Below are 14,171 nucleotides of genomic sequence, written 5' to 3'. Positions count from 1 at the left end.
GTAACCACCCAGGAGTCATCCAGGACAGTTCCACACATGATGCCTGATACACAGTGGCTCAGTTCTAGAAAATATCTTGTTTATTTTGTCATTGCAGTAGGAAAGAACTGCTTTCAGCCTCAAAGAAATAATGAAATTTAAATTCTTTTTCCTTTTATGTAGCAAATAGAATGTATACTTTCTGTTAGTGTGGGGGTGGGCTGAGAAGTGTAATAGAGCTATAGAATTTCATTCATATGGGAACATTTTAATATGTTAAGAGTAAGTCTTGTGTCTTACCTGATGTTTTTCCTGAGAAAATACAGTCAACTTGCTTAATTCAATGAGAAAAATATTTAATAATTGATGAGGATTTGTGGAGTTGAAAATTGTAAACAAGACAGTATTTCAATATAACAGCTCTAAAATAACTAAACAGACTTCCTATGTTGTATTTATTTGCCCTTTCTATAGCACCTATCATCTTAATACGCAGACATAAAAGTACCAGGCATAATGTGAGAATGAAAATATTATGATTCTGTCTAATTTTTCTCTCTCAGTGAGTTAAAATACAATATTCAACCATATATTTATTCCCCTATATTATACTACTTAGTTCCTGAGACTAAAGAATTCCTTATATACTACAAATATGCAGCAATTGATGCAAAATACAAAGGTGTGACACTATTAACTCAAAAATCAAAGTACAAATAATATACAAATATACAGATATAGTTGCTGCTGCTAAGTCACTTCAGTCGTATCCGACTCTGTGCGACCCCGTAGACTGCAGCCCACCAGGCTCCCTTGTCCCTGGGATTCTCCAGGCAAGAACACTGGAGTGGGTTGCCATTGCCTCCTCCAATGCATGAAAGTGAAAAGTGAAAGCGAAGTCGCTCAGTCGTGTCCGACTCTTAGCGACCCCATGGACTACAGCCTACCAGGCTCCTCTGTCCATGGGATTTTCCAGGCAAGAGTACTGGAGTGGGGTGCCATCGCCTTCTCCTGATGAATTGTACAGTATCCTTAAAATTGTAGCGTTAAAGATAAAGTGATACAAAAGCATCAGATGCCAAAGAGTCCTCATCTATGTAATGGGAACGGTGCTGATTCTCGAATATTCCTTGAGTGCCTACTACATGCCAGGCATGTTTCTAACACAATGGGCTGCAGCAGTGAACATGCAAGAAAAATCCTCTGCTCTTCCGGAATCTCTCTCTATTGGAGGAGTCCTGCAGAAGGGGAGATAGACAGTAAGCAACAAAAATAAAGCAAAATACGTAGTATCCTAGACTGTGAGAAGTGCTGTATAGAGAAAGGTAAAAGGAAGGAAGATCAAGAGTGCTTGTGGGGCATGCAACTTGGTTGCAATAGTTGGTGGTGACTGCCCTGAGGAGGTGACAACAGTCGTAGAGGCTCATAGGATTCTCAGTGAGATTGCATGAATTATGAACAAAACAAAATGCTTTGAGCAGTGTGTAGCACATATGCCGTGCTGTGCTTAGTCACTCCGTCCACGTCCAACTCTTTGCAACCCCATGGGCTATAGCCCACCTGGCTCCTCTGTCCATGGGCATTCTCTAGGCAAGAGTACTGGAGTGGGCTCCCATGCCCTCCTCCAGGGGATCTTCCCAACCCAGGGATTGAACCCAGGACTCCTGCATTGCAGATGGATTCTTTACCAGGTGAGCTACCAGGGAAGCAGGGTTAATAAATGTCAGGTTGGAAAGAGGGTGTAACAGGATTGTTTTGAGGAAAGTTTTTGTTTGTTCTGCAGACTTTCCTCTATTGGCCATGGCTACTTTTATCTGGAGTTTAGAATGGAATTGTATTTGAATTTTGCACAAAAGTTTCAAAAAACTAATTTGTAAACTGGATGAAAATAAAGAACCGGAAGACCTAGGTCCTTGTGGATTCATGGATCGATTATCCACAGTTTGTCCCTGTCTTGAAAAAGGAAGGGGTAGGGGCAGGGAGAAGGAGAGAGGGAGGAGAAGAAAAAAAAAATATATATATAAAATAATAAAAGTTTAAATTATTTTAACTTTTAACTTCCAATTAATTTGGAAGATGGCTCAATTAAAACATCTAAATTCAAACCTAGCAAAATACCAATCTTCAGACTGAATTAAGTGGGTCCAAACATTTTATTGAACTAACGTAGAAATCCCATATATTCCTTTAGACAATTTTTCTTGACAAAGTTTATTACTCTAGTAGGTGACTATATTTAGGTGTACTTTAATAGTAAACAAAGAATGAGTTATTTGTATTAAAGAAATTAATCGTTCTGGCTAATACAAAAGGAAAATAAATAATCCTAGGGCACCCACAATGTGCCAGACAATTTGGAAGTTACTTTCCATAAAAAAGTTTTAGGGACTTGTGTACTGAGTGCTGAATAAGGCATTGGTGGGATAATTAAGAAGTGAAAAAAAAAAGCGAAAGTCGCTCAGTCATGTCCAACTCTTTGCGACTCCATGGATTATACAGTCCATGGAATTCTTCAGGCCAGAATATTGGAGTGGGTAGTCTTTCCCTTCTCCAGAGGATCTTCCCAATCCAGGTATCTAACCCAGGTCTCCCACATTGCAGGCAAGTTCTTTACCAGGGAAGCCAGGTGATCATGCACAATTCTTGAGAATTCTCAAAGAGCTTGGTACTCAGAAGGTACATAAGCCGTCATTCATTCTCCTCATCTTAATAAAGAAGGTGCCATCCCAGGTGTACAGGGAGGAAAACCGAAACCAAGAAAAACAAAGCAAGCTGTCAAAGGTCATTCAAGTGATGAAAACCCATAATCAGTTAGGGACTTTTTGGTTAACAGATAGAAGCGCTTACACTGCTGATTCACTAATATTTGAGTATGAAATATGAATGTAGTTTATACTTATTTTTCTGATTGTGACTTGCTTTTAAAAATTAATGTTCATGTCTCAAAGACATGTAAATTGATAAAATAGAAAGATAAGCCACAACCAGACTATGTGACTGGGTGAAGCTACACTGGGATTCACATTTGCCTTAGATAAATTGCACAAGGATTAATCTTAAATCGACTACATTATGATTTGTGTACTTTAATGATTTTTAAAAATCACATTGTGTGGAAAAGTACGTGTTAAGAAATATCACGAAGTCTTTTTTTTTTCCTGTCATTTATGAAATTGTGTCCTTACAACGGCTGTGTCAATAACTTGTCAGCCTACCAAGTGTTTTTCTTTTTTTAGTTGTCAGCCAGAATTCAATAGAGTCTCAGGAATATAATGGCTTGCAATTTAAGACTAAAACATTACACAAAATTATATAGTAAAAAAGTAGAGACTGTTAGTGGGCTGTCTCAGATTCCATCTAAGTTGTCCTCTTTCCTGTGACTGAACTCTAGGAAGCCACGTGACCTCGTTTTGGCCCATGAGCTATAGGCAGATGACATGGGTGAGGCTTTGAGGAAAATCTCTAAAAGGAATGGGTTTGGCTTTTAGCTTTTCGCCCTCTTCCTTCTGTGGAAGGAAAAAAGTTACACATTAAGAAGGCCAGCAGAAAAAGAAAATGAACTTGGGAGCCCTTGGGCACCAGAGAACAGCTGCACAGCCTTGAGCTCTAGCCGTGTGCCTTTGGACTTGTTTCACTGCAAGGGTGTGAGGGGGGCAGGTATGTATCTTAAGCAGACATTAGCTAGGTTTTCTGTTGTTGCAGATGAAGGCAAAGCAATACTTCATCGATCTAGTGATGTTTTTCCCTCCCTTTCCTCTTTCTTCTCTCATTCTGCCCCTATTTTCATTTCATGTTATTTTATTCCCATGTTTCTGGAGAGATTTTAATTTTTTCTGTCTCTCTCTTCTTCTCTATCAGTTATCTAATTTGTTATTTTTAGCTTCCAGTGCCATAGAATTAAATATCGATTTAGATGTCTTACACCTTTATCAAAAGTAAAAACAAGGATGAATTCCATAGTTTTAAGACCCTCTTTTTCCCTTTTATTACCAGGACTGAAAATTGAGGCAAAATTTCCTATTTTCCTTCCTTTCTATCCCTTCCCCTAAATACTTAACAAGATGTTGAATTTCAGAGTTTGGATGTGTAATGTCTTTCACAGCTGTTCCAACACCCATTTCCTATTGTAGCCAGATTCGCATCCTCTTAGCCAGGCTGTGGCAATAGCAGTTTGACAGCCCAAACATCCTGCCCACCAATGTCGCATTTATATTTCTAGATTAGAGTTCAATCGTTACTAATCAAATGATTAAGTTTCAAATCATTCTTGCTTACTATCTTGTGTTTTTTTTTTTCAAATTTCAAAACACTACCCAACCTGAGCAAGAACACTGGGAAAATAGCACTCTCATAAATGATGGTGTCATGTTAACCTGGTAAAATATTATGAAAATAATCTGGCAATGTGTTTCTAAAATAATAAAAACAAATTCATAATCTTCATTTCAATTACACTATTGAAACTGGTGGAAACTATCTAAAAGATACTTTTTAAAAAAGAAGGTGTTTAATATAAGTACAATTGCAAACATTTGGAAAAACTTAAATGTGGAGGTCAGTAATTTAAATAGATAACAACAATTCATTATTAGGAATAATAATGATATGGAGACTCTATGTCAAGATCAAAAATATTAATAATAAAAATTGCAATGAAGTGATAAATCCCAAGGTGGAAAGCAGTTACCCATGTAGGGGGGCTTCCCAGGTGAGACTAGTGGTAAAGAACTCACCTGCCAATACAGGAGACATCAGAGACTTGGATGGCTTGATCCCTGGGTTGAGAACATTCCCAAGAGGAGGGCATGGCTACCTTCTCCAGTATTCTCGCCTGGAGAATCCCATGGACAAAGGAGCCTGGTGGGCTACAGTCCACAGGGTCGCAAATAGTTGGACATGACTGAAGCGACTTAGCATGCATGCAGGTACCCTGGGAGGGACAGGAGAGGGATACAACTGGGCTGACCACATCGGGTGGCTTAGAAAGTACTTATTTCTTAAGTGAGGGAGAGGCCACATGTGCATGATGTATACTATTTCATATACATGACACACTTCATGTTGTTAAGAAAAAAAAATATCCTACTCATCTTTTAAGTGCAACCTTCTCTCCAGTATTTCCAAACAGATAGAACTGCATCCAGAGCATTTTAATTGTACATTGTGTTATTGTTATTCATTAGTTTTATCTAAGCCCATCTTCATATGCTTAAAATACTGAGGCTAGTCCTTTGCATTCAGCATGAAATTAAAGTGGTATTCTGTAAACCATCTACACATTAGCTGAAGTAAACTGATTCATGGGGGTACAGTTTTCATTTGTAAAATTTTAAAAGCCAAGGATAGCTATAGTTCAAACCTGATAAGCCTTAATTTGTTATATTTATTTATTTTTATTTATTTTTACTTTTTGGGCTGTGCTGGGTTGTCACTTCTGCAGGTGTGCTTTCTCTAGTTGCAGTGAATCAGGACGACTCTCTAATTGTGGTGCATGGGCTTCTCACTGCCGTGGGTTTTGTTGTGGTCCACAAGCTCTAGGGTGCCCAGGCTTAAGTGCAGTATATGCGCTCAGTAGTCGTGGGGCAGGGGCTTAGTTGTTTTGCCACATGTGGGATCTTCCCAGACCAGGGATCACATTGTGTCCCCTGCTAGTGTTGGAGGGTCTCCCATGGAGGCAAGGATTGGTAGTGGCTTGCCGCCGGGATGGGGGCCCTGGCACCAGCAGTCCTAGAAGCTGGCCCCTGGTGCAAGCCCTCCCAGAGGTTGCCATCAACCCCACCATCAACTTGCTATATTTAAAACTGTATACTATGTCTATCACAAAATTATAACTCCAATGTTTGCAACCGAAAAACTTGTGAAGTGCCATTTTAAAAAACAAATTTGCTGTGAATTTCCTCTCTCGTATTGAAAAATTGAGTTTTCATTCAATACAGTATAATTCTAATAAAACAAAAATTAGAGTTGATTAGATAATTTTGAAATGATTAAATATGATAGGGACAGTAAAATTAGGTTAAAATTCTTCAAAGCTAATATATGCCTTTATGTATAAACTTTTAGAAGAAAGTTGCTACAATTAATGATCAAAAGGTATTTATCAACACATGCCAGAATTTATTTTTAATATATGCACACAAATGGAAACTCAGGTTTTCTGCTATGATGTCATTCTAATTTTAGTAATTGTTTAATAGATTCAACTAGCACTCATTAATTACCTGTGCATGTGTGCATGCTAGGTCGTTTCAGTGTGTCTGACTCCTTGCCACACTATGGACCATAGTCCACCAGGCTCTTCTTTCCATGGGCTTCTCCAGGCAAGAATACTGGAGTGGGTTGCGATTTCCTCCTCCAGGAGATGTTTCCAGTCCAGGGATCGAATCCATATCGTTTGCATCTCCTGAATTAGTAGGCTGGTTCTTTACCACTAGAATCAGCTGAAGTGAAGTGAAGTGAAGTCGCTCAGTTGTGTCCGACTCTTTGCGACCCCATGGACTGGAGCCTACCAGGCTTCTCAGTCCATGGGATTTTCCAGGCAAGAGTACTGGAGTGGGGTGCCATCAGCTGAAAAGCCCCGTTAATTATCTACTACATGCAAACTAGTGTGAAAAGAGGCTAAATAAATGGTTTAGATGTAGCTCTTGTCCTCAAAGGAGAAGGCAATGGCACCCCACTCCAGTACTCTTGCCTGGAAAATCCCATAGACTGAGAAGCCTGGTAGGCTGCAGTCCGTGGGGTCACTAAGAGTCGGACATGACTGAGCAACTTCCCTTTTACTTTTCACTTTCATGCATTGGTGAAGGAAACGGCAACCCACTCCAGTGTTCTTGCCTGGAGATTCCCAGGGACGGGGGAGCCTGGCTGGCTGCTGTCTATGGGGTCGCACAGAGTCGGACATGACTGAAGCGACTTAACAGCAGCAGCAGCTTGTCCTCAAAGGGTTACCTGTGATAGGGGAGCCAACAAAATTTAATGGAAGCAGAAAGATGTAAGTGCCTTAAGAATAAGTGAGGGAACTGACATTTGCTGGATGCCTGCTCAGGCATACCTCACATTGGTTCAAGTAAGCATGTTAATTGGTCCAGTAATAAATGTTAATCCTTCAGTGTGAGGGAAATATTACTTAAATAGGTAGAAAAATTGAAAATCAGAAAAAGGATAAAAAACCATCTGGTCAGTGGCTGAGGCATTCTTTCCATTATACCAAAAAAAAAAAAAAAAAAAAGCTCAGGGGCTTCCCTTGTGGTCCAGTGGTTAAGAATCTGCCTTGCAATGCAAGTTTCTTAAGTTTGATCCCTGGTCTGGTAAGATCCCACATGCCTGGGAGAAACTAAGCCCACAACTAGAGAAAGTCTGAGTGCAGCAATGAAGACCCAGTGCAGCCAAAAATATATAAATGAATCATTTTTTTTTTTTAGAAGCTGAAAGAAGGGAGAGATGATTTTTTTGATGATGGAGATGCACATATGTGTATGGGGCGTCAAGGCATCATTTTGGGAGTAATCCACAGGAGGAAAAAGAGGGGGCTATTGAGTAAAGGGCTTCCCTGGTGGCCCAGCCAGTAAAAAATATGTCTGCAGTGCAGGAGACCTGGATTTGATCCCTGGGTCTGGAATATACCCTGGAGAAGGCAAGGGCTACCCACTCCAGTATTCTGGCCTGGAGAATTCCATGGACAGAGGAGCCTGGCAGGCTACAGTCCATGGGGCTGCAAAAGAGTCAGACAGGACTGAGCCACTAACACCTTCACCTTCACTGAGAGTGAAAGCATCCAGGAAGGATGGGGCATTACAAGGTGTCCACATGGGCTGGAACGGAAGTATGAGATCAAAAGCCAAGTGGGGCTTTTGAGTATCACTGTATTGAATTGAAACTAATTTTTGCCACTTTAGGATTTTTAAATATAGGTATGCAATAATTAAGGTTTTGCTGTATAAGAGGAGAAATGGACCAGAAATTCAGAGTTGAAGGAGGACATGTGGGAATGTGGGCAGGGGGAGATGTGAATGAAAGTGACTCTGAAGGAACGGTGGAAAAGAAGAGACACATGTAAGGATGCGAGGAAGATTTTAAAGCTAAAATGACCAAAACTATATTGAGTACAACAAAACAAAGTTTTGAACGTCATGTCCCCCCTATTTCTAAATAGCCTCTCACTCAAATTGAAACATGTTGTTTACCATATTACCAGCTTTTTGTTTTTGTAGTAAGGCTTTCACAACCCTTTCTCATACTTAAACAGGAAAATTTCCCTTTGCTGTGCATTATTGGCAAAATTGACATAAGAAAAACAGAAACCAGGCACTGAAAACCCAATAGCACATATTCACTTAAGGCTTTAGGAAAAAATCACGATTATATTCTTTAACTTATTTAAAGCTCTGAGAATCACTTTTATTTTCATTTCAAGTCAGTTCTCATCCTTCAACACAACTTTTACTTCTGAAAATGGACTTCATGCCCACCAACCCCTGGCCTAAAATTATATTAGTGTTAAATCACCCACACAGTCTTTGACAACACTGAGCCAACGGCTTAAGAACTTTATATGTACACAGATACTGAGTATAGTCATCACCTTAGACAAGTCAGGCTATGGGACAGGTGATACTCTTAATATGATAAAAGATTTTCCATCACTGATACTAATCTTTCAAAGAGTAGCACAACTGGGGAAGTATAGGATCTGGCAAAAAGTTTCTGCGTAGGTAGCATTTGCGGTAACAATTTAAAATCTCTAGTTGTAAATTTAGCCACGTATTTACATTGAATTAGGTATATTTGCTTTGAGGATGCATGTGAATGGTTTTTTGTTATGGTTGTTTTTTTTCTTGTTCTTTTCCTGACCAATATGTTAGGGAAAAGAAATCCAATATTTGTATAGGATATGTGTATAAAAAAGTCAGAATTTCAACCTTCATCCTCTTTCAAACAGTTTTAAAAATATTTATTTGGTTGCATGGGTCTTAGTTTCAGCACACAGGATCTTGGTTGTGATGCATCCACTCTCTGGAGCGCCTGGGTTCAGTGCCCGCCTGGTTGCTCCAGAGCTTGTGGGATCTTAGTTCGTTGGCCAGGGATCGAACCCTTGTTCCCTGCATGGCAAGGTGGAGTCTTAACCACTGGGTTACCACAAAAGTTCCCTTTCATCATCTTTAAATCATTCTTCTGGTATTTGCAATGCTGCTGCTGCTGCTAAGTCGCTTCAGTCATGTCCGACTCTGGGTGACCCCACAGACGGCAGCCCACCAGGCTCCTCTGTCCCTGGGATTCTCCAGGCAAGAACACTGGAGTGGGTTGCCATTGCCTTCGCCAATGCATGAAAGTGAAAAGTGAAAGTGAAATCGCTCAGTCGTGCCTGACTCTTAGCGACCCCATGGACTGGAGCCTACCAGGCTCCTCCGTCCATGGGATTTTCCAGGCAAGAGTGGGGTGCCATTGCCTTCTCCAGGTATTTGCAATACTAAAGACTAAATAAATGAAGTATAAAAAGTTAGGGAAACATGTTTGATCCAAGTCATCTGGGTTTTAAACAGAATTAAGTATCATAAAGAATTGGCATTTTACATATACTTTCAACACTGAAATTTGATTCTATAATTTCAACACATTCTTTTATGCAGACAGAATTATACATTGACAAAATAATTTTGTCATCTTTACATTTTCTGACTTTTCACATCCCCAAATACACATGGAAATAAAGAAGGGACTAAAGACAAAGATGTGCACACATTTTTGCCAGGGTATGTGGACCTGTTTCTTACCTTCCCTCTGTTATTTACACCTTAGTTTGGCTTCCCTGGTAGCTCAGACAGTAAAGAATCCGCCTGCAATGCAGGAGACCTGGTTTAAATCCCTGGATTAGGAAGATCCCTTGGAGAAGGGAATGGCAACCCACTCTGGTATTCTTGCCTGGATAATTCCATGGGCAAAGGAGGCTGGTGGGCTAGTCTGGGGAGTTGAAGATTCGGACATGACTTAACGACTAACGGTTTCACTTTGTTTAAATCCAAGTTCTGTAGGAGATGGAATGACATGAAGTGAATTGGAAATGTACGCCTGTACACAGACACACTCACATATAATTGTCTCCAGCACTCTAACTCCCAAAATATCCTGCTTCTTTATTCTCTCATTGCTTTCATTCTTCCACTCCCAGCCCACAATGAAGTGATCCTCCCTCTTAAACTGTTTCCTTTTTATATCTGGGGAGTTGCCTTAATTTAACATTTGTATTCTTTCTTACTTCAATTTAACAAAATCTGCTATTTTTCTTCCCCCTAATACTTGGTATACTTCCCTCTTTTAACCACATTACATATACTCTAAATATTAACCTTGACCTATCTGTATTTTTCTTATCTCTCTGGTGTGGATCCTTCTATGTCATTTTCTATCTTCCATCATTCTATTAGCATGTCCACAGCTGGAGCCGTAGGTAGGAAATGCAGTTATGGAATGTGTTTCCAAGTGCAGAAGCACTTGCTCGAGAATATATTTATGGTCAGTGCAGCCCTCTCAGAGCAAGAACTGCTAGTACAAGGAGTGCCACGATGACATAATTTCTTATAGCATCCTTCCACTCTTAAACTCACCTCCTCTCCCTGCCCCACCTAGAGGAAAACTTTACACTATTTCTAGTAGAGCCAAATTTTCCATTTAAATACTGTGTGTCTGTTGATGTTCTATTGGTTTTCAAACTTGTCTTTTGACGATGTCTTTATCCAGATGCAGAGGAATGTAAAGGGCTGTTTACCCAGAGTTCAGGATCAAGCTAGGGTGTGGGGTCCTGGCCTGCTTTCCCCGGAAGAGACCCCGCCCCAAGGAGCGCCCCTCAGCTCCCAGGTTCCATTTTCCTTTGGGGGGTTCCTGATTCCCTTAGAATGTGGTCTTCCATCACCTTCCTGCTCCCGATGCTTTCCTAGTCTAAGGATACTTCGCTCAAGGACTGGGGCACAATTATTCGGCCACTTTCACTTATTGGCTCTTGGAAATCCTAAGACCGGGACAGACCCCCTCCTCTCATGTGTCTCAGACGCAGGCCCACTGGAGAATCAGAAGAGGGCTGTGGAATCATCGTCCGGGCCGGACCACCTTGCCTAATCCTCACATACAGGAGGAGGCAGGAGGCATGGAACACAACCAGGCAGTGCGCTGCCTTTGTTTTCATGAATAACGCACACAGGGCCTCTAGAAGTGTTTGGAAAACCGCCACACGAAATGTAGAACTGGGCTTTTTCCTGGCTAGAATGCGTCCTTTCGCTCTCATTTCCTGTTTCTCGGCCTCTGTCTCGTTTCTCTTCCCACCCCTACTTCGTGCCACATTTGCAAATCTTTCTTTCCTTAATATAAACTTCCCCTTCGAGGCCTTCCTACTGCCGAAGTGGTTTCCCACGCAGGGCGGGCTCAGGGGCGCCGTGCCGGGGTGTCCGGCCACCCGGGCGCCCCAGCGCGCTTACCCAGCTTTGCAAGAAAGTGGCGCACGCGATCGCCGCCGCGCCCGCTCTGCTCCCAGCGCGCCCGCTTCCGTCCGCTCGCCGCCCTGCCCCCGCCGACCCTTCTCCGCCGCGCTGACCCCGCGCCCTCCCAGCCGCCGCGGGAGCACCGGGCCGCGCTGCCCGCCTCCTCTCTCTCCCGCCCCAGAATCGCGTCGATCCGCTCCCCGGGGCGCGGAAGCGGGGAGGGAGGGACCCTCGGGAAGGGCGTCGAGGACTCAGCTCCGGGCCGCTCGCTTCTCGGGGCTCCCTTCTGGGGCGCGGGGCGGGGAGGGCCGGACTCCGCTCTCCCGCAGCCCCTTGGCCGGTATTTACAGCTCCCGCTTCCTGCCCAAATTCCGAGCGAGGGCGGGTATCCCATCTCCCGGGGGTCCGGAACTGGGCGTGCGGCTCCGCCTCGCCCCCATTCATCCCGCCAAGGTGAAGCGCTGGGCGGGAGGACGCCCCCGCCTCGCCCGCAACGTGCGTCGCTCGAGAACCCAAACAATGATTTCCCCACCGTCTTCCGCAACTGGCCCTGCACGCGCCCCACCTTCGCGTGCGCCCCCGCGCCCAGGGCACCGCCCGCCCGGGCTGCCCCGGCCGGGACCCCATTGTTGCCCGGCGCGGGCGATGCCCGGAGCCACGGGGGCGGTCCCCGCGAGCGGTCCCGAGCCGCCGCCGGCCGCCGGAGCCGGCTCCGCCCACACCTTTCCAAGTTAGCTGGTGGGTGAGACGCGGGGACGGCTCGGGCACCCGGCCCCCTCCCCGCACGTTTCCACCCGGGCGGGAGGGGACCGGCGAGGGCGGAGGAGGGGTGGGCCGAGCGGGTTCCGCGCTTTATTTGTCTCCAAATTCCCTTCCTAAGGCAGCCTAGCGGGATCTGGCACAAAAGAGGGGACTTTCTGGCGGCTCCGCGCGAGTCCGCTCCCGAGGAGTTGAAATCGGGGGTTCCTCCCGCGGGCCCCCCGCGCCCCGCGGCTCCCAAGGCGGTGTTGGCCATGTGTGGGTTATTTTGGGTGCCGCAGCAAGGTGGTGCAGGTGATCGCGAAGCGCGGCCGAGGCCGGGGGGCGGGGGCAGGGGTGGGGCGGGGTGGGGCGGGGTGGAGGCTCCGCGGACCCACCCCCCAAGCCGGCGGCCCGGGCGGCCAGGCGAGGGCCGGGCAGTGGGTGTTGCCTTCTACCTCTGCGAGCGGGGAGGGGTTAGTTTCCCACAGGAGATTTCAACCATCACACTCAGAGCCCGCCTCCTAATCCTCGGGCGGAGCGGCTCGGGGGGCCCCATTTTATGGCAATAAAGCGACTTAGCGCCTGCTGAGCGAGCCCCTCCCCGCCGCCGCCCCCGCCCTCGGCCCCACCCCGGGGCTCGCCCGCAGCGGCGGGGCTTTGTTTCTGGGGAGGAGGACCCGGAGCTCTTTTGTTTGGGGGTTTGGTGTTTTCACCACCCGCCCCCCCAACTCACCCCACCCTACCCCGCCCCACCCCACCCCACCCCACCCCACCCCCCGCGCCTCTCCGGTTTCCTGAGCTGCGGGCTGCAAGGGAGGAGAAGCGGCGTCTTGCAACCCCCTCGGCTGGGCCCCGGGGTAATTCGATGCGGGCCTGGCGAGGCTCCCCACGCTAGACCCGGGCTCGCGTCTCGGCAGCCTCCACCCACCGGCCCACCCTACATTTAGCGCATCATGTGATCCGGGTAAGTCATTTGCAAGTACAACAGTTCCCTGGGTTGCCCCCCATTCATTTCCTGAGAACTGCAGAGAGCAGCTGAGAGGCTCTACCCGTGCGTGTGCGAGTGTGCGTGTGAGTGTGCGCGGGTGACGCCGTGTGTGTGTGTGTGAGCGTGAGTGTGTGCGCGCGCGCGTGTGAGAGCGAGAGAAAGGGAGAGAGAGGGGGACTCTGGGTGAGGGAAAGAAAACAATTTCTCCTGCTCTGCAGCTTCTGTTCAGGTCTGTGCCGATTCTGTTTCTTATCAAAATAAACAACCCCCTCCTCTTTTTTTTTTTTTTTCCTGGTGCCATCCCAGATCAGACCGTAGTCTCTTAACGTGTTTTATTTTTCTTCTGTCATCTGCTCAAGTTAAATCATTTTGGTTGGTCTGTGTTCTTAAAGGGGGAAAGTGTTGGGAAGCGGGGCGGCGTGGGGGCGAGAGGGAGGGCGACGCTTTTGCAAAGCAAGTAGCGTCGGTTGGATTCGTGAAGAAAGGTTTCTCTCCCCCCCCCACCCCATTTTTTTTTTTTTAAAGAACTTACCAAGTAGCGTGAATTAAGCAATATTTTTCTATCCCTAGTGGAATTGTTGTTTGCAGTGTTTGCCTGACAGTTGCCAAGGATGGGAAATAAAACACCAGGGCTGAATTGGGGGTGCGGGGGAGCTTGTGGAAGTAGTTTGCCCCCAGGAATAGAGCGAGTTGGGTGACGAGCTGCCCCACCGGGCCGTGTGGGCTGTGGGTGTGCATTGGAGAGAGCGGAGGGGAAGGGGTTAAAGCGGAGATGACACTGCTGGCATGAATAGTGGTCCTGGTGCCACATTCATTATTGTCTCTGGTCGTAATGATGTGTAACTGTCACTTGCTACAGTGCCTGGTCCGCGGAAGTAGCCGGGGGGCTGACCCGAGGCTGTTATTTTCAATTACGGGGGACCTGGCCGGAGTTGACAAGGGGCAACTTTGCAGGGCCACCCGGGCGGGAAGCCCGCGGAGCCGGCCTGGGAGCC

General features: G+C 45.6%; 1 protein-coding gene across 8 annotated transcripts in view; it reads left to right on the top strand.

Annotated features, from left to right (window-relative positions):
- Positions 1–12,849: 12,849 nt before the first annotated feature.
- KLF12 (KLF transcription factor 12) overlaps positions 12,850–14,171 on the top strand; it is a 536,618-nt gene continuing 535,296 nt past the window's right edge. For 3 of the 8 annotated variants that reach the window (XM_061435085.1, XM_061435087.1, XM_061435081.1), the window contains exon 1: positions 13,217–13,405. The gene's annotated coding sequence lies outside the window, so the exon portion shown is untranslated. Of the gene's footprint in view, positions 13,153–13,199; positions 13,406–14,171 lie in introns of those variants that run through there. The other 5 variants (XM_061435090.1, XM_061435077.1, XM_061435084.1 and 2 more) reach the window with 4 other exon arrangements.

This window comes from Bos javanicus, chromosome 12, assembly GCF_032452875.1.
Source record: "Bos javanicus breed banteng chromosome 12, ARS-OSU_banteng_1.0, whole genome shotgun sequence".
NCBI lineage: Eukaryota > Metazoa > Chordata > Mammalia > Artiodactyla > Bovidae > Bos > Bos javanicus.
The sequence above is the reverse complement of the archived record's forward strand: the minus strand, read 5'-3'. Positions and strand labels throughout refer to the sequence as shown.